Source organism: Mustela erminea, chromosome 13 (assembly GCF_009829155.1).
Source record: "Mustela erminea isolate mMusErm1 chromosome 13, mMusErm1.Pri, whole genome shotgun sequence".
In the NCBI taxonomy this organism is placed as follows: domain Eukaryota; kingdom Metazoa; phylum Chordata; class Mammalia; order Carnivora; family Mustelidae; genus Mustela; species Mustela erminea.
The window spans coordinates 61278709-61299567 of NC_045626.1; the positions used below are offsets into that span (position 1 = coordinate 61278709).

At 38.7% G+C, this 20859-nt stretch overlaps 1 protein-coding gene and 1 pseudogene across 7 annotated transcripts in view; both read left to right on the forward strand.

Moving 5' to 3' along the window:
* LDLRAD4 (low density lipoprotein receptor class A domain containing 4) overlaps positions 1-20859 on the forward strand; it is a 414853-nt gene that overhangs the window by 93294 nt on the left and 300700 nt on the right. The gene's annotated exons all lie outside the window — the stretch shown is intronic.
* Positions 7170-9008, forward strand: LOC116571461 (annotated as a pseudogene).

The window sequence follows — 20859 nt, forward strand, 5'->3', positions numbered from 1 at the left end:
CAAAATTGTAAGGACTTTGAGGACAGTGATGGTTCTGCCTCTTTTTGCCTTTGCTCCCTTTATTTCATGCTAGTCTGCATGGCCGTGTTCTTAAATCAACCCCGTACAGGGGTGGGCTGATTCCCTCCTTTGTTGAGTGATATTTTAGTGCTAGAGGTGAGGAAAATAATTTCTTTTTGCAGGTTGGGTTTTTTTTTTGTTGTTGTTCTTTGTTTTTTGTTTTTTATGTTTTGGAAGACAGAAATGGAGGGAAGCAAGAGAAATCATTATTATTTTATTGTGAACTAGGTGGATCCAAAAAATATCTTTCCACTGCTCTCAGCCCATTCTTTAGTAATATCTCATGGGTAAATTTAACACAAAGTTAGTGTTGAAAGGTCTGTTTTCAAATTGTTAGTATCAGGTGAAGAAGCAACATCTTCAAGTCATCCCAGTAATGAATTTGGGAATCAGTGGGGCTCAAGGGGAAATATCTTGGTAGAATTTATGGGGTTTTGATGTATTTCCTAACAGACTGGGATTTCTCAGTCACAAGTAGATTAGAAAGGACACTTTAAAAGAAACTAATTTAAAAATTTTTTAAATTCCAGTATAATTAACATACAATGTTATATTAGTTTTAGGTGTACAATGTAGTGATTCAACAGTTCTATATATTACTCAGTACTTATCAAGAGAAGTGTACTCTTAATCCCTTTCACCTATTTCATCCATTTCTTCACACACCCTCTCTCTAGTAATCACTAGTTTGTTCTCTGTATTTAAGAGCCTGGGTTTTTGTTTGTTTGTTTATAAAAGAGACTATTTTTGACCTAAGAATATTTTATGGGTTAGAGGCAGCAAAGGGATATGAGCAAAGGGCTCTGGAAAAATGGTAGTTGTTTTTATATTGTTAAACCATGTCAGATAGTTTATTTAGAAAGTGTTCTTTTAATTTTAACACTTCTTGTGATATGGCTGTTACTCTTGTAGTAATATATGTGTAAAAGGAATAAAAATGACTTAGCTTTATTTTGAAATATTAACATTAGAAACTGCACATTTGTTGAAAAAGTGTTATCAACAAGAATTAAACAGTAGTCCCCACTGGCCCAGTGCATTTGGAAACTGCTCTAGTGGTAGTTAAGCATGGCCTGTGAGTGCTACATGTTTTGGAGATGACAACTGGTAAACCAGTTTTTCAACTTCCTCTTGGAAGGTTGACATATGTATCTAATCAGTAGACACTTGGAGTGCCTGGGTGGCTCAGTCAGTTAAGTGTCAGACTCTTGATTTCTGGTCAGGTCATGATCTCAGGGCTGTGATCTCAGGTTCATGGGATTGAACCACTGTAGGGCTTAGCGCTCAGTAGGGAGTCTGCTTGAGAATCTCTCTCTCCCTCATCCTCTGCCCCTCCTCCTTGTACACATGCATGTGCTCTCTTTCTCAAATAAATAAATATCACTTAAAAAAAAAAAGTAGACCCTTTTCTAGGTGGTGTGCATAGGCTGACTTTGTGTAAATCAGGAGAGCTGCTCCCCCTCCCAGGTGTGCTCAGAAAGTTTCAGGTCATTGCTTAGAGGAAGAAAGCTCTACCTCTTTTTCTCTGGGTAGTTCCATAGGCCATAAGGGTTCTTAATGAGGCATCAAGCCTTCAGAACACCAGATTGCAGGCTCCCCAGGTCGCATGTAACTCCCCTCTCCATGATGTGTAATGCTGGAAATAGCACTCAGGAATAATGGACTGTTGGGTTGTGTGCCCTGAAGTCCATGGGGGTAGAAGATGCCTTGCTTGAAGGGTTGTAAACCAGGCAAGTCCAACCCCAACATTTCACACATGTGAACCAGGTTGCTTCCATCCATGAAGTTCTCCTTAGAAAGCCCCAGGTAACACATAGATAACTGACCACTTGAGTAACCCTGCCTTTTCGTTCCTGTTCTTTAATTCCTACTCTTATGTCTTAAATTTGCCAATGAAGAGTGAACCCATGAAATCCTAAGCTACCCCACTCTCAGACCCTAATAAAGGCAGACCCCTAGTTCTGTGGTCTCTCCCTTTCTTTCTACCTCTGACTTTGCTGTGGCTCTTAGGCCTGCCATGTACCCTCCAAGACCTCTGGGTAATAAATCTTGCTCTTCAGAGTTCCTGGATGTTTTTTTGCTTAGGTGCATTTTGCAGTCGTAATCAGAACCATAAGGGCCTGTCAACCTGCCACAAGTAATATGGTCCAGGTGAGTGCCTCAGGCATTCCTAGCCAACAGCACCTCTTTTAATGTTCTGCACTCAATTCCAAACTGTGTATGTGTGTGTCCGTGTGTAGGTCTCTGTGTGTGTGTGCATGCAGTCCCCATCATCAGGGTGTCCAAGAATTCAACTCAATTTTGACATTATGCAAAGATAGTATCAGATTCCACAGGCTAAGTGTTCAGTCCTACAAGACTACCACCCCACCCCCCTTCACATGTCAGTTGCAAGGCCCAGGCTGTTTATTACCTGTGCTCTGACCAGCAAGCAGAAGGAAAAATGGGAGGATCCAAGGACTTCCTTCTTAGGTTCAAATAATTTGCTGAAGTGACTTAGAGAAAGAACTCAGAGAAACACCTATGTTTACCAGTTTATTAAAGGATATAATAAAGGATGTAATCAGTAGCCAGAAAAAGAGACACATAGGGGCAAGGTCACAAACAAAAGGAGTTTCTGTCCTCATGGACTATGAACCTGGCTCAGTGGCATGTGGAAGCATTCTGGTTCCCCATCCATGGAAGCACTCTGAAGAAAGGACTAAAAAGGCTGTCCTCTTGGGTTTTTATGGAAGTTTCATTACATAGCCACAATTAATAAGTCATTGACCACTGGCTGATTCAACCTTCAGCCCCTCTCCCTCCCTAGAGTTCATGGGGCAGGGCACTAAATGTTCCAACCGTCTTATCACTTGGTTCTTCTGGCAACCAGCTCCTGCCCTTGGGTGAGTTTCAGAAGTCACCTTTATTAATAATAAGACACCCTTTCATCTTCATGGCTCTGAAGCTTTTTCAGGAACTATGGGTGAAGACCACATATATCTGAGAAATGTGTTTTGGTTATCTGGATGATCAAATATATATTTCTTATAAGTCATTGTATATCATAACAGAGCTGGTCTTTTCTCCCTGAAAGTGAAGGCCTGCTTACCAGCAGTTCACAGATGAGACTTGAAAAGGGGAGGAGGGTCTCCAAACTTGGAAGATAAACATTGGATGGTGCTTGACTTGGATTGAGAGTACGGGCAGAATTGTCCAGACAGGTAGGTGGAATTGAGTCTTATGTTTAGGTCTGATTATGTGGCTTAGTGACTGGAAATATGGAGGAGGTAGGCCCAGAAGGAAGACTCATAAGACAAAATGGGTTGGACCAGATATAAGGAAGTTGGATATATGTAGAGGTGAACCCAGCAGTGAGAGTTGGCAAATCCAGGTTTGTCAAACCCCAGGAAATATTCAGAGTTGTAATTGGAGCAGGGCAGTATATGTAGTAAGCCTGGGTAGAATTCGGATGAGTAGTTGAAATAATTGGATCCTACTTATCTGGGCTTTTAAATCAAAAACTATTTAGCTATGTAACTTTGAGGCCTTTTAGAATAACTTCCAAAAGAAGAGAGATTTCTGGATAGGAAAGAGCTCCAAAGATGAAAGCCACTAGTTCATTTCTGCTTTTAGTGAAAGTGGAGTAGCTTATAGGTCAACTTTGCCATAAAGCCATCTTGAAAAGCTGGAAAAGTACAAAAAAGGTGACCAGGACTTGAAGAACCAGGGTACTGAAGAGAAAGGAAGCATACCGATCAAGCCAACATTCTGTGATGGTTTTCTCCTTCACATATTTGGTCCTTCATAAGGGCTCTGGGAATTGAAAGGCAAACAAGTCAACCAAAAGTGCTTCCCAAGAATCTGGGATCATTAATGGAGCTGTTGGCAATCCTATGTGGAGACAAAACTTGGAGTTGGAACCATGAAGAGTGTTGGGATCTTGGACAGAGGGGAAGAATGTTAAGATGAGCCCAATTATCTGCACTGCTGTTTTCTTCAAGGCATTTGCAGATGTGTTAACTGCTCAGAGGTTAAGAAGTGAAGAGAAAGCTATTCTTTTTTTTTTTTTTTTTTAATTTTTATTAACATATAATGTATTTGTTAATTTGTTATTTGTCCCAGGGGTACGGGTCTGTGAATCGTCAGGCTTACACACTTCACAGCACTCACTATTTCACATATAATCCCCAATGTCTGTAACTCAACCACCCTCTCCTTACCCCCCTCCCCCAGCAACCCTCAATTTGTTTTGTGAGATTAAGAGTCTCTTATGGTTTGTCTCCCTCCCGATCCCATCTTGTTTCATTTTTTTCCCTCCCTATCCCTCAAACCTTCCACTCTGCCTCTCAAATTTCTCATATCTGGGAGATCATATGATAATTTTCTTTCTCTGATTGACTTATTTTGCTCGGCATAATATCCTCTAGTGCCATCCATGTCATTGCAAATGGCAAGATTTCATTTCTTTTGATGACTGCATGGTATTCCATTATATGTATATATGTGTATATATATACACACATATATAAAATACAATACATTACACACATACCCACACACACATCTTTTTTTTTTTTAATTTTTAATTTTTTTATAAACATATATTTTTATCCCCAGGGGTACAGGTCTGTGAATCACCAGGTTTACACACTTCACAGCACTCACCAAAGCACATACCCTCCCCAAGGTCCATAATCCCACCCCCTTCTCCCAAAGCCCCTCCCCCCAGCAACCCTCAGTTTGTTTTGTGAGATTAAGAGTCACTTATGGTTTGTCTCCCTCCCAATCCCATCTTGTTTCATTTATTCTTCTCCTACCCACTTAAGCCCCCATGTTGCATCACCACTTCCTCATATCAGGGAGATCATATGATAGTTGTCTTTCTCTGCTTGACTTATTTCGCTAAGCATGATACGCTCTAGTTCCATCCATGTTGTCGCAAATGGCAAGATTTCATTTCTTTTGATGGCTGCATAGTATTCCATTGTGTATATATACCACATCTTCTTGATCCATTCATCTGTTGATGGACATCTGGGTTCTTTCCATAGTTTGGCTATTGTGGACATTGCTGCTATAAACATTCGGGTGCATGTGCCCCTTTGGATCACTATGTTTGTATCTTTAGGGTAAATACCCAATAGTGCAATTGCTGGGTCATAGGGCAGTTCTAATTTCAACATTTTGAGGAACCTCCATGCTGTTTTCCAGAGTGGCTGCACCAGCTTGCATTCCCTCCAACAGTGTAGGAGGGTTCCCCTTTCTCCGCATCCTCGCCAGCATCTGTCATTTCCTGACTTGTTTATTTTAGCCATTCTGACTGGTGTGAGGTGATATCTCATTGTGGTTTTGATTTGTATTTCCCTGATGCTGAGTGATATGGAGCACTTTTTCATGTGTCTGTTGGCCATCTGGATGTCTTCTTTGCAGAAATGTCTGTTCATGTCCTCTGCCCATTTCTTGATTGGATTATTTGTTCTTTGGGTGTTGAGTTTACTAAGTTCTTTATAGATTCTGGACACTAGTCCTTTATCTGATATGTCATTTGCAAATATCTTCTCCCATTCTGTCAGTTGTCTTTTGATTTTGTTAACTGTTTCCTTTGCTGTGCAAAAGCTTTTGATCTTGATGAAATCCCAGTAGTTCATTTTTGCCCTTTCGTCCCTTGCCTTTGGCGTTGTTCCTAGGAAGATGTTGCTGTGGCTGAGGTCGAAGAGGTTGCTGCCTGTGTTCTCCTCAAGGATTTTGATGGATTCCTTTCGCACATTGAGGTCCTTTATCCATTTTGAGTCTATTTTTGTGTGTGGTGTAAGGAAATGGTCCAATTTCATTTTTCTGCATGTGGCTGTCCAATTTTCCCAGCACCATTTATTGAAGAGGCTGTCTTTTTTCCATTGGACATTCTTTCCTGCTTTGTCGAAGATTAGTTGACTGTAGAGTTGAGGGTCTATTTCTGGGCTCTCTATTCTGTTCCATTGATCTATGTGTCTGTTTTTGTGCCAGTACCATGCTGTCTTGATGATGACAGCTTTGTAATAGAGCTTGAAGTCTGGAATTGTGATGCCACCAACGTTGGCTTTCTTTTTCAATATCCCTTTGGCTATTCGAGGTCTTTTCTGGTTCCATATAAATTTTAGCATTATTTGTTCCATTTCTTTGAAAAAGATGGATGGTACTTTGATAGGAATTGCATTAAATGTGTAGATTGCTTTAGGTAGCATAGACATTTTCACAATATTTATTCTTCCAATCCAGGAGCATGGAACATTTTTCCATTTCTTTGTGTCTTCCTCAATTTCTTTCATGAGTACTTTATAGTTTTCTGAGTATAGATTCTGTGCCTCTTTGGTTAGGTTTATTCCTAGGTATCTTATGGTTTTGGGTGCAATTGTAAATGGGATTGACTCCTTAATTTCTCTTTCTTCTGTCTTGCTGTTGGTGTAGAGAAATGCAACTGATTTCTGTGCATTGATTTTATATCCTGACACTTTACTGAATTCCTGTACAAGTTCTAGCAGTTTTGGAGTGGAGTCTTTTGGGTTTTCCACATATAGTATCATATCATCTGTGAAGAGTGATAATTTGACTTCTTCTTTGCCGATTTGGATGCCTTTAATTTCCTTTTGTTGTCTGATTGCTGAGGCTAGGACCTCTAGTACTATGTTGAATAGCAGTGGTGATAATGGACATCCCTGCCGTGTTCCTGACCTTAGCGGAAAAGCTTTCAGTTTTTCTCCATTGAGAATGATATTTGCGGTGGGTTTTTCATAGATGGCTTTGATGATATTGAGGTATGTGCCCTCTATCCCTACACTTTGAAGAGTTTTGATCAGGAAGGGATGCTGTACTTTGTCAAATGCTTTTTCAGCATCTATTGAGAGTATCATATGGTTCTTGTTCTTTCTTTTATTGATGTGTTGTATCACATTGACTGATTTGCGGATGTTGAACCAACCTCGCAGCCCTGGAACACACACATCTTTTTTATCCGTTAACCTGTTGATGGACATCTAGGCTCTTTCCGTAGTTTGGCTATTGTGGACATTGCTGCTATAAACATTTGGGTGCATGTGCCCCTTTGGATCACTACATTTGTTTCTTTAGAGTAAATACCCAGTAGTGCAATTGCTGGGTCATAGGGTAGCTCTATTTTCAACTTTTTGAGGAGCCTCTATGCAAAATGGAGGAACCTTCCAAACAAAATTTGGAATTTAGGGCTTGTCAAGGAAAAGGAGACCTGGTAAGCACTCTAGACATCCTGCTAGGGTCTAGCCTCCCCCAGGAGTAAGAGTAAACTTGAAATAAACTTGAAATACGGCATCCTTCACAAAAGACTGAAATGTTGCTTTGAACCAGTTTAACTCAGAGTGGATTGTAGTGGTCCGTCCCAATTCTAATAACCTGCCAGAAAGCAAAAATAAATCATCTCTGAAGAATAACATCAGCCAGACTCACAGATTGACTCGTTAGTTTTTGATACCCAATGTCTGGCATTCAATGAAAAATCAACAGGGATGCTAGGAAATAGGGCTAAATGATTAAAAGAAAAAAAAAAAAGTAAAAATTAATGCTGAAAACAGCAACAGGTGATCCAGCTATTAAAATAATTAGGTATGGATTTTGAAAGAGCTGTCATTAATATGTTCAAGAAAGTAGTTGAGAATTTCACAGATGAAATGGAATGTATAAAAAAGGGACCCAGATGGAATTGCTGAAAAAGAAAGACACAGTAAATAAAGTGAATTAAATAGATAAATTTGATAGCAGATTGGACATAGGAAATTAGCAAACTCTGCAATATAGGCCAATAGAAAATATTCAGACTGAAACATAGAGAGAAAGAAGAGTAGGAAAATAGAAGGGGATAGCAACCATATGAGACACAGTGAAGTGACCCAGGATGTATATAAATAAAGAGAAATGATGAGAGAAGAGACAGATTGGGGCAGAAGCAATATTTGAAATGATATGTTTGAGAATTAATCTCAAACTGTATAAAGATATTAAGTCAGAGATTCAAGAAGCTCTATAAACTCCAAACATGATAAATACAAAGATCACACCTAACATCATAATAAAACCAGAACACAAAGAGAAAGTGTTAAAAAGCAGCCAGAGGGTTTTCTAACCAGAGCCCAGCAGAATGGCTCCTGCAAAGAAGGGTGGTGAGAAGAGGGCCATTCTGCCACCAACAATATAGTGACCAGTGAATACACTATCGGCATTTACAAGTGTATCCGAGGAGTGGGTTTCAGGAAGTGTGCCCTTTGGGCATTCAGAGAGATCTGGAAATTTGCCATGAAGGATATGGGAATTCCACATGGGTACATTGACATCAGGCTCAACAAAGATGTCTGGGCCGAAGGAATAAGGAATGTTCCATATTGTATCTGTGTGCAGTTGACCAGAAAACATAACAAAGGATGAAGATTCACCAAACAAACTCTGTACATTGGTTACCTATATACCTATCACCACTTTCAAAAATCTACAGACAGTTAATGTGGATGAGAGCTAACTGCTGATTATCAAAGGTATAAAACTGCAGTAGGGGAAAAACGTACATTATCTTAAAAGGGCTACTGTAAGACTGAGAGTAGGCTTTTCCACAAAAATAATTGAAATGAGAAGACAATGAAATGATCTTTAAAGCGATGAAGAAAGTAACTGTCAATGTAATTCACTTCCCAGTGAAAGTAGCTTTCAAAATGAAGGCAACTAAAGGACATTTTCAGACAAAAGCAGAGAGAATTTGTCACCAGAAGACCCATAGTGAAAGAAATATTAAAGAGAATTCTTTTATACAGAAGGAGAAATGATTCCAAGTGGAAGCATGGAAATATAGTAAGAAATATAGGAAGAGTAATAAAAACAATAACTATGTAGACAATTCTACATGAATATTGACTGTAGAGCATCAACAACAAAATAATATCTCATATATACATTAATTTAAAAAAGACTTCATTGGCGCACCTGGGTGGCTTAGTTGGTTAAGCTTCTGTTTTCTGCTTGGGTCATGGTCCTAGTGTCTTGGAATTGAGCACCACATCGGGCTCCCTGCTCAGTGCGGAGCCTGCTTCTCTCTCTTCCTCTGCCCGCTTGTGCTTTCTCTCTCTGTCAGATAAATAAAATCTTTAAAAAAAAATCCTTCATTGGTAAAAAATGCTAACCAACATGTGAGCTTTCAGCAAGTCAAATCTTATTTCTGGTAGAGGGTCTTACCTTGATATTGATGGCTGCTTACTGATCAGGGTGGTGGTTGCTGAAGGTCGGGGTGGCTGTGGCAATTTCTTAAAATAAGATTGCAATGAAGATTGGCTCACCAGTTGACTGTTCTTTTCACAAATGATTTCTCTGTAGCATGTAATCCTATTTCAAAGATTTTTACCCACAGTAGAACTTCTTTAAAAATTAGAGGCAGTCCTTCTAAACCTTGACTGCTTTATCAACTAAGATTTTAAGTCCTTTTTGTCATTTCAATAGTCTTTACAGTATCTTTACCAGGAGGAGCTTTCATCTCAAAAAACCGCTTTCTTTGCTCATCCATAAGAAGCATCTGTTCAAGTTTTGTGAGATTGCAGCAGTTCAGTCACATCTTCAAGCTACACTTCTAATTCTAGTTCTCTTGTCATTTCTGTCATGGCTATAGTCTTGAACCCCCAAGGTCATCTGTGAGGGTTGGAATCAGCTTCTTCCAAACTCCTGTATTTGTTGATATTTTGACCTCTTTCAATGAATCCTAAATGTTCTTCATGGCATCTACAATGGTGAATTCTTTCCAGAAGGTTTCGATTTACTTTGTTTGGATCCACCAGAGTAATCACTATTTATGACAGCTTTATGAAATATATTTCTTAAATAATAAGACTTGAGAGTTGAAATTACACCTTGAACCTTGGGCTACACAAGGGATGTTGCATTAGTAGGCATGAAAACAATGCTAATCTCATTGTGTATCTCCATCAGAGCTCTTGGATGACCAGGTGCATTGTCAGTGAGCAGTAATATTTTGAGAGGAATCTTTTTTTTCCGAACCTAGTTCTCATTAGAGGGCTTAAAATATTCAGTCACCCATGTTATAAATAGATGTGCTGTCATTCTGCCTTTGTTGTTTCATTTATAGAGCACAGGCAGAGTAGATTTGGTGTCATTCTTAAGGGCCCTAGGATTATCAGAATGACAAATGAGCATTATCTTTAACTGAAAATCGCTGGCAGTCCTAGCTGACAGGAGAGTCAGCCTGAACTTTGAAACTTTGAAGTTAGGCATTGACTTCTCCTCTCTTGCTATGAAAGTCCTAGATAGCATCTTCTTCTAATATAAGGCTGTTCTGTATACATTGAAAATCTGTTGTTTTATGTAGCGTCCTTCATGAACTATCTTGACTTGATCTGCATAAATGGCTCCACTTCTACATCAGCACTTGGGCTGCACTTTGCCCCTTTATGTTATGGAGACAGCTTCTTTCCCTAATCCCCAGGAACAAACCTCTGTTTGTTCCAAACTTTTCTTCTGCAGTGAGAGATGTACAACTTTTCCTTTCTCTTGAATACATAGAGGTCTTTGTAGGGTTAGTGATTGGCCTAAAGTCAATATTGTTGTGTCCCAGGAAATAGGGATCATAGATCATTGTAACAAATGTAATAATGATGAAAAATCTTAAAATATTTTGAGAATTACCAGCATGTGACAGAGAGAAATGAAGTGAGCAAATGCTGTCGGAAAAATGGCACCAATGGACTTGCTTGATGTAGGGTTGTCACAAACTTTCAATTTGAAAAAAATCACAAAGCAGAGTAAATTAAGAGTGTATGTTGTAATCTCTAAGTAATTACTAAAATAATAATAGTGTATAACTAATGGGGTAATAGAAGGGAAATTGAATGATGAAAAGTAATTGAGGAATCAGAAAGTAAGAAAGGAGAGAGAGAAAACAGGTGGGACAAACAGAAGAATAGCAACATGGCAAGTTTCTACTTAAATATATTATTACATGAAATGCAACTGCACTAGATACTTCATTTACCTGGCAATGATTATTGATCTGAATATTTTTAAAAATTGCTGCTTACAGTATACATACCTTAAATAAGGGGGTACAGAAAGGTTGAAAGTAAAAGGATGGGAAAAGAAGGAATGTGCTAGCAAACCAACCAAGAGAAAGTTCGTATAGCTATATACAATATTAGGTGAAGGGGACTTAGGCAAGGAGCATCACTAAAGACAGACATTTCATCATAAGAAAGAGTCAGTTTCTAAGGAAGATAATTTATTATAAAGGCAGGATCTGTAACATAAAGAGACAGTCTTTAAATTACCCTCAAGTGTACCCAAAGATCTTGGGGATCAACCCACAACCATAGTGCACACATCCCCAAGAACACCTTGGGTGGAAGATCCTTGCCTGCTCAGCTACTGAGATTTTTTTTTAAAAACCCATTTGTTTGGTCAAGGGTGCGGGGAGGAGGAGAGAGGGAGCGGGAGAGGGGCAGAGAGAGAGAGAGAGAGAATCAGACTCCCTGCTGAGCATGGAGCCTTATGTGGGGCTCAATCCCATGACCCCCAAACTAAGACCTGAGCCAAAATCAAGAGTCTGGTGCTCAACATACTGAGCTACCCATGTGCTCTGTCAAGACTCCTTTTTAAAAAGAGAGTGTTTCTTGTTTGTCTGAATTCATTTTGGTGGATTTACAAATCGTATTTCTTCACCAGGAGGGGTCCATCATTTTAAAAACATTAACATTTGAGTGGCACCTGGGTGGTTCATTTGGTTGGACTTTTGGTTTTAGCTCAGGTCATGATCTCATGGGCCTTGGGATCGAGCCCCTCATCTGGCTCCACACTCAATGGGGAGTCTGCCTCAAGATTCTCTCCCTCTGTCCCCCTCCCACTCAGGTGTTCTTTCTCTCTCTCAATCTAACATAAATAAATCTTTATAAAAATAAAAAATTAAGGGGCGCCTGGGTGGTTCAGTGGGTTAAGCCGCTGCCTTCGGCTCACGTCATGATCCCAGTGTCTTGGGATAGAGCCCCGCATCGGGCTCTCTGCTCAGCAGGGAGCCTGCTTCCCTTCCTCTCTCTCTCTGCCTGCCTCTGGGTCTACTTGTGATCTCTCTCTGCCAAATAAATAAATAAAATCTTAAAAAAAAGAAAGAAAATAAATAAATAAAAAATTAACATTTGAAATTGGTTATCTTCCATCTTTTTTGTCAATTCACAGCAATTAGGGATTGGTTGGGTAACTGGTGGTACACCTGTGTATTCTATGTGGTATCACTAGAGGACCTTATAAAATTGTTGAATTGTAGTCTTTGAACATAGAACCTATTAAAGAAAGCAAGTTACAAAACAGTATGTACACTATGCTTCCACTTAACTTAAAAATGTGTATGTTTATATTGATATAGAAAAAAGTCTGGGAGAATGCAACAAAATAGAAATAATGTTTCTGTCTGAATGAAAAGTTTCTGGGTGATTTTATTTTGTTTATCTGTCCTTTTATATTTTCTCCAGTGAACACTATTCATATGATTAAAATAAAAGTTATTCGGGGGAAAAAAACTCAGCATCGCATGATACCAGCAATTTCTACCAGGAGAATCTGTGCTTTCTTTTAGTCTTTATTAACATGCACAGTTGAATTTAACATTGTGTTAACTACTTTTCTCTTAGTGTGATTTGGAATAGACTTTTCTGAGTTCCACATCCTGCATATCTGCTGTTTTGAATGATTTGGCCCATTTGTACAACAGACTTAGCCTTTTAGCTTTTCTGTTACTAAGGTGATTATTCCTTTGGTGTGTCAGCATTAGGAGTGTTCTCTGACATAGGAGCTGGTCTCCTCAGAGATGAGGCCATGCCCTCACCTGTAGCCCCCACTTCACAGCACTGCAAGCTGCTTCCCCTCCTGACCATGGTCATCTCTGTTCTCTTGGCAGCATGGAGTTTAAATTAATGGCTGATCTCAAGTGTGTCCTCAGAAATTAGAATAAATGCCCATCTGTAGGCTAACATTTCTTATTTTTTTTTTTATTCATCTGAATTTAAAATGGCACTGTATGATAGTGGGAGCTTTACTGCTACAGTTGGTCTGTAGCTGTGGCAAAAACAGAAGAGGGCACTCAAGTGACTGAAATTTTGGTAGCCGTGAATGAAGTGACATCTAGATGTGTGCATTTTAGGGCATTGATTTCCTTCTGGCTCTAAAACTGGTAAGATTTAATGCTTAGGTCAGGAGGCATTACTCCGGATCACTATGTTGAATTAGTATCATTATTTTAAATAATAATTTTGTAAGTAAAAGAATTCTTGACCTATACTTCCAAAGGTAAGAAAGGGTGAAAACCAAAACCAAGCCAAATGAGCTGATTCACATGCCATTAAAACCTTTTTGTTTCGACTCGGAGACAGTGAAACCCGCATGGCTATAAAACCCTAGTTACTTCTGATGGTGTCCTGAGGTCCAGAGTCTCTGATGAGACAATGAACTTTATTGCATATCACATTAGAAATTCTTTTGTGGCTTTTCAAGTCTCTTAGCTGCATTTCTGTCTGCCCATCCTGTTTCCAAGTTTGTATTAATCTAATTAGGCTGACTGTGCTACAAAGTTTTGTGTTAACAAAATTCAGTTGTTGGGGCACCTGGGTGGCTCAGTGGGTTGGGCTTCTGCCTTCCACTCAGGTCATGATCTCAGGGTCCTGGGATCAAGCCCTATATCGGGCTTTCTGCCCAGCGGGGAGCCTGCTTCCCCCTCTCTCTCTGCCTGCCTCTCTGCCTACTTGTGATCTCTCTGTCAAATAAATAAAATCTTTAAAAAACCATAATCCAATTGCCTCTACTTTATTTTTACTTTTATAATACATTTAACTAGAGGGAGCCTTTTAAACAAAAACACTTAAAATGCATACTCTGGTTTAGAGAAGAGACCTTTTTTTTTTTTTTTTTTTTTTTTTTTTTATTTTATCTTTTAAAATACCTCATGGGAATCAGTTGCTTTCATCCCAGGATTGCAGCAGGACCAGTACCCCTGAGTCTCTTGGTACAGTTAGTTTCCTTTGGTTGAACAAATTTCCTCTGACAAGGGGTTACCATGACAGTGCTTGATCTCTTCTAGCATCAGAGAATTCACCACCTTAATAGGGAACATAATCCTATTTCTGGACACTTCTAAGTTTGGAAATCTTTTCTTTATATGGAGGTGAAAAATCTGTTTTTGTAATTCTCATATGATTGACTAGGCAAAAGCTTAAGGAATACTGCTGCCAGTTGGTAACATGGCAGGGAACAGTAAGCCAGGGGGAGACCAGTGTAATTTGGAGTTTGAATATGTTTCTTTTTTTTAGGTTTTATTTATTTATTGGACAGACAGAGATCACAAGTAGACAGAGAGGTAGGCAGAGAGTGAGAGAGAGAGGAGGAGGCAGGCTCTCCGCTGAGCAGAGAGCCCATGCGGGGCTCCATCCCAGGACCCTGGGATCATGACCTGAGCCAAAGGCAGAGGCTTTAACCCACTGAACCACCCAGGCGCCCCTGAAGATGTTTCTTGACTTCAGTATTTCCTTTGACATATTATAAATGCCCACAGCATCAGGTGGACCATATCCAAGTGTGTAGCCCAGCATTGAATAGCCCCAACAGGAAGGGTTTTGGGTTCGGTCCTGTATGAGATCCTTTAGGATATGGCCCTTCTCTGTTACTGGAACTGTGAAGCCTTGCCTGTGACTGTGGATGAAATTTCTAGTAAAATCAGGGAAAAGTAAATTGGAGGTAGTGAGTAAGCACAGTATTTTAGTGAGCCAAAATGAGCTCTGTTGAGTGAGCATAATTTGAGATATTTGATTTCATAACTTCTTTTCAAATCAGTCTTTTGTTCCTTGCTCTCCCTCCATGTTTATAAAATCAGCAAGCAGAAGCTCGTTAATTTTCATCCTGAGCATCCTTTAGGATTCTGAGAGATTTAGATTCCCATTTGTTATCTGGCCTAGCAGACAGGCAGTTCATTGAACAACAGGTTTATTTGCTACCCCTGTACCTCTGAGTCTGCACGTATAGGAACTGCTTCTCACCACAGAAATCTGTTCATTACTTGGTTCTCTCTTTATCTTCCTTCTGAAAGTTACTATTCTGTGATCTCAGATGTAGTAGCAGACATTTTCAAAACCTGTTTCTGTGCACAATTTTTGAAAGTTGTAGTTTGTTTGGCTTTTAGTGGCTATTTAATTATTCTCTTTTGAACTCTATTAATCTCCCTCAAATTTTAAGTGGTTGTTTATATAGCTCTGAATTAGTTTCTTTGTGTCTTCTGTTTTCTAGTCCTTTCCATACAGTTTTACAGCTGTCAGATTTGGATAATTATAGTAGTGACTTTTCTTCCAAAAATAATGTATTAAGAATAAACACAAAATCTTAAAATCTATATTTGTGAAGAAAGCAGTGAAAGGCAGTATAGTTATATTTAGAACTTAAAAAAAAACTGTGCTTGTTCCCTTTAGTTAACACATAAAATATTAACTCACAGCCTAGAAAACTTAATCCTAAGTAGAAAATCAAGTGATCCAGTCAGCTTCTGTGCTGTATTACCACACACTTCGATAATTTGACAATTACTTTCTGTGAAAAATTGTATTTTCCTTCTTGATTTCTTTTTTTTTTTTTTTAAATAAAAGGTATTTATTTCAAATCTGCTTTTAAATATGGCTCTCTCCTCTTTTTGTATTCAACATTATACCTTCCCAATTTTGGATAATGGAAATTTGTGTCACATAAAGAGTTCGACTCAAAGTTTTCCTTTTCTTCCCAGACAGTTATGAAACCAGCAGCAGAGGCTCTGGATTTCTACTTTTGTGAAGCTTGGTTAGCGGGGGAAGCAGTTGGGAACAGGAGTAGTACAAAGAGAGCGGCTTTCTTTCAGACTCCTCAGAAAATAGTTTGTTCTTTAGAAAATGTTCTTTTAAGAAATATATATCTGTGTATTTTTATTTTTTTAACTGCATGTTCTTTGTGTGTTTGGTTTCATCAGGGATGTTCCTTTTTTATCATAAGCTCCTAGAAGTGAGAACTTACTTGGGCTGTGTAAAATGGCAGGAATAGCAATCAGGAGAGGAACGGATAATTTTAAATGGCAGTTTAATTCAGGGGTGCAAGGACTGTAGAGCTTGATCATTTCTGTGTCCTAAGCAGGAAACAGAGTAAATATGTTAGTGCTCTTTGCTCTTTTGTTTTCTCCCTCCTTAAGTCATGTATCACAGGGCCAGGGCTAGAGTCAGGTACCAACTTAAGGAGGTACCGAAAATTTATTATCAGTAATAAAGAATACTTTGAAAAATCAAAACTAGGACCAAAGTCCATGGTGAACAAGATATTAAAATTTTAAATAAACACAGAATCAGTATTGCTGGTATCCTTCTGCTTCAGGCAAAAGTATGCCTTAGTATGGAAACACCTTCTTGGGGCACCTGGGTGGCTCGGTCCTTAAGTGTCTGCCTTTAGCTCAGGTCATGATCCCAGGGTCCTGCGATTGAGCCCTGCATCGGGCTCCCTGCTCGACGGGAAGCCTGTTTCTCCCTCTCCCACTCCCCCTGCTTGTGTTCCTTCTCTCACTCTGTCTCTCTGTCAAATAAATAAATAAGGTCTTAAAAAACAAAACAAAACTGAAACAGCTTCTTTGTTTTACCAGTTTTGTTCAGTTACCCTCATCTCAATTTTTCTTGTTGGTTTTGTTGTGTATGATTTGTATATATGCATTTTAAAGGGTCTGAATTTTAGGCCTTTCCTTATTTTTAGCTTGGAGAAGGAAAAAATAGTGAAGTGCTTTTACCACTTAAGCTTTCTGGGGGTGTTCAAGTAAATTTCATGAAAATATCTTAATATATCACCGCAAGCAGAAAGTTCTGATAATGTATTATACTACTGTAAATTGTAGCATTTATACTTTGATGGATATACTGAGATGAATACTTGATTCTATTTTAGGTGTATGATTGGAATTCTTTCTTGATTGTGTATCAAGAAAAAAGAGACTTTTGTTTCTGATAAGATGTAAATATTGAGCATATGGGATCAGATTTCTTGGGAATGATGTTAAATGTATATAGGACATAAGGGTTTCCAGTGACTACTTTGGAATATTTTATTAACCTCTTGATTTTTTAAAAAGAGTTATTTATTTATTTGAGAGAGAGAGAGAGTGTGTGTGTGTGTGTGTGTGTGCGCGCGCGTGTGTGTGTGTGTGAGTTGGGGGAGAGGCAGAGAAAGAGAATCTTTGAGCCGACTCTCGCTAGCATGGACTCCACCATGGTCTTGATCTCACAACCCATGAGATCATGACCTGAGCAGAAGCCAAGAGTTGGATGCTTAATCAACTCAGCCACCTAGTAACCCTTATTAACCTTATTAATTATTTAATTAATTAAATACTAATTAAAACAAGAAAAGAATTAAGGTCATGCAATGATGTAATCTTCAAAAAGATGTCAGAGTTAGCATACCAAGTCTTGAAAAAGAATTGTATGCCTTTAGCTTCATTAACTACATTGAACATAATGTATTTTTGAGGCAGCAAGGTTCAAAAATGACTTACTCAATATTTATTGAGCACCTACTATATATAAAGAAGAGTGACAGAAATGGGGAAGAGGGAGAAGGAGCAGACATGTGGGTTTAGATGGTGGCTTCGGTTTTGATCATTTTGATTTGGAGAAGAAGGTGGGACATCCATGTGTATGTGTCTTTCTAGGCCACTGGAAAGGCTGACATGGAACCACAGCCAAAGGTCTGTAACCTTGAGTCCCAATCGTGCAAAGTGAGATTTGAAATCACAGGTGTGGATATCTGTGGGAGATCAGTGGGAGAGCAAAGAGGACTGAGAGCAGACTGAGAGGGCAGATCTGGAGAGTGCAGTAAGCCCACAGAATGCTCTAGTCAAAACTCCACCCAACGCACCTTAACACAGCGGAAATCCAGACCTGGAATCTATAACCAGCACAGACTCTTCCCCATCCTGTTGGCCAGTTTGTCCTTCTGTTTGTAGTTCACCTTTGTTAATGGGGTGTTTAGCGTTGTCTTTATTTCTTCATGTCCTGTTCACTTCTTAGTTGCTTGCAGTTTAGCATGGTCCTCTGCATTTCGCTGAAATTGCTTTCATGGTGACCTTCATGTTGGCAGATCATGTTGTGTACTTTTAAGGCCTGTTCTACTGGACTTCTTTGTTGCATTCAGCTCTGCCCTCAGTCATCTTGAAACTTCCATGTGGTTTGGAACAAACCTCGATATCCTCATCTATAAAATGGGGATAGCACTACATTCCTCAAGAGGTTATATGTGAGAATATATTAAAAAGCTTATCATATATTAAAAAGCTTATCATACATAGCAAATGCTTCAGTAGTAATAATATTGCAAATACTGTATTATCATCATCATGGGCATCATTAGTACTGTCATTAGTAAACTACTTCTTTTATAATCTTATTCTGCCTTTATTAGGGATCCTTCTTTCTTCCTTAAAAGTTAGTATCTTGTTGTGGGCCCATTGCTTTTGTTTGACTCTCATCTGTGGGCTGAGGACTCCAAGGTATATCTTCATCTCCCTGAACTTCTGATTGGTATTGTGTTGTCTTCTAAATAAATGATGCTGTAAATATGCTGATAGTAACAATAAAGATGGTGATTGAACCACTTCTATAAACAGTTGTATCAACCCATGAATTCTCATCTCCACCATGTGAGATTATTGTAGGACAAAGTTTAGCCCTTAATTGATAGCAAGTACTTGTGTCAATGAGTCCAGTTTTGTTTTTGGCTTTTAAAATCCTATTCTCCTTTCCTTCATTTTCTGTGTTATCTTTTCTGTTTTGTGCTTATTTCAAATTCATTTTCATTTCTATGATTTTGTTCTTCCTCTAAAATTTCTTTTGTGATTTCTGCCAGCTCATATTTTATTTCCCTCCTCTTGATTCTTACTGTATCTATCTTGAATTTTTTACATTTGTACCTTGTAGTCTTTTTTTTTTTTTAATTTCCCTTGTTTTCATAGAGGTGATTACCTTGTTAAGTTTTGAAAATTTATGGAAACTATTTGGTTGCAATTTTCATCTAATCTGTGGCAACATTCTAGGAAGTGTTCTTTGGCTCATGGTAAGTTTTATGGTTTTATAGTTTTTCAATAGAATATCTTTTTTATTGCTTCTCTTTTTTTTTTTTTTTAAACTATTCATCATTGAGTCTACTGGATTTTCTGAGTCCAGGTTTTTTCAAGAGGTACTGTGGTATGAGAAAGCCTTTAGGGTAGCTTTTCAAACTTCACAGTCCAGAGCCTCCCTCCATCTCTGCTGCATCGTAGATAGGGCTGTTTCCAGCAAATATGGCTCATGCATGAGATTTTTTTTTTTTTTTTTAAGCTGTGAGATTTTTTTGAATAGCGTCATCTCTTTTGATTTTCTTGAACCTGAAGTCCTGGAGAGCTTCTGCTACTGCCTTGTTCATATCATTTCTTGTACTCATTGTTGCAAACATGGGATATAGCTTATCTTCTTCAAGATGTGCTCTTCACCTTCAAGTATGTTTTTGCTTGTGGTCTTTGGGATCTTCTAATACTGAGTCTGTTTAATTCTCTGTGCTTCTTTCCTTTACCTCCCTCTGTTTACTTTCTGCCCAATCTAACCTGCTTGGGGCAGTTGTTGCAGATATTTTGAAGTCTTTAAATTGCACCTGTCTCCTTGTTGCATTGAAAATGATGTTTGGAAATTCCACTTAATTCATTCTCTTTTTGTGTTTGTTTAATATCCAGAGAAGAAGAAAATTCTGCTCTTTCCCTTATTATGGATAAGAAAAATAGTTTCATGAAAGTTAAGTAACTTGAAAATTGTCACCCAGCAAAAGGCAGAGTGAGGATTCAAAATAAAATTTAAAAGATTATGCTCTGTCACTATGCCCTGGTGTTTCTTCAGGATTGGAAAATATAGTCACAGCAGAATGGATATATGGTCAAAGAAACCTTAGTCTCTTTAGATTTTTGTCACAGAAGTAGCTGCATCTAAGTAGCAAGTAATGGTCCTGGAAAATTTTTTAACTTTAATTTACTGGAACATTAAGAACTACATGATCTTCTACAGCTTCACGTTTTCTCCCTCCCTTCTTCCATTTTTTCCATCTTCTGTGGCTCAAACAGGAGACTAGAGATAGACAAGGCTCTGTTGTCATCCGCAGTCTTTCTCGCAACTTCTCTGAACACAATGATGCTTTTTTATCACCGATCATTCTTCCTTTCTATTCTCCCTCCATTTTTCCTTTGTAGAAGTAAACTCACTAATGTACTCTGTGCTCTCCCTTTGTTTTGTTAAGGGGACCTCTAGTCAGATGTTTTATGGGGGTGAGGGATGAGTGGGTAAAATCACAGTTCTTTTTTCATCTTTTCTAGTTTCACAAATTTAGAGTGGTTGAGGTTCTCAAGCAGAGAGATTTAAAAACAGTAACTACTGCTGTTGACTCTAACAGGATCCTCAGCCCTGAACACTGCTGTGCCCTTCTTGAATACAGCGTTGGTGGATTTGTTTATGAATGTTTCTGAGGGTGTAAAGGTTACTCTCACACATATGTTTACTTTGCCAAGATAAGGTTCTGGTGAAAATAGAACTGAACTACCATGTTCTCTGTCTTTACATTTCTGTGAAGAACACAGTTTTCAGAGGTCACTGATGGTTGTTAATCTGTATGTGTGTATATGCTTCTGTGTGTGTGTGTGTGTGTGTGTGTGTATGTATGGCTTCATTGCTAACACTTAAGAACATCTTAGGATCAGACTTAATTGTTTGTCCA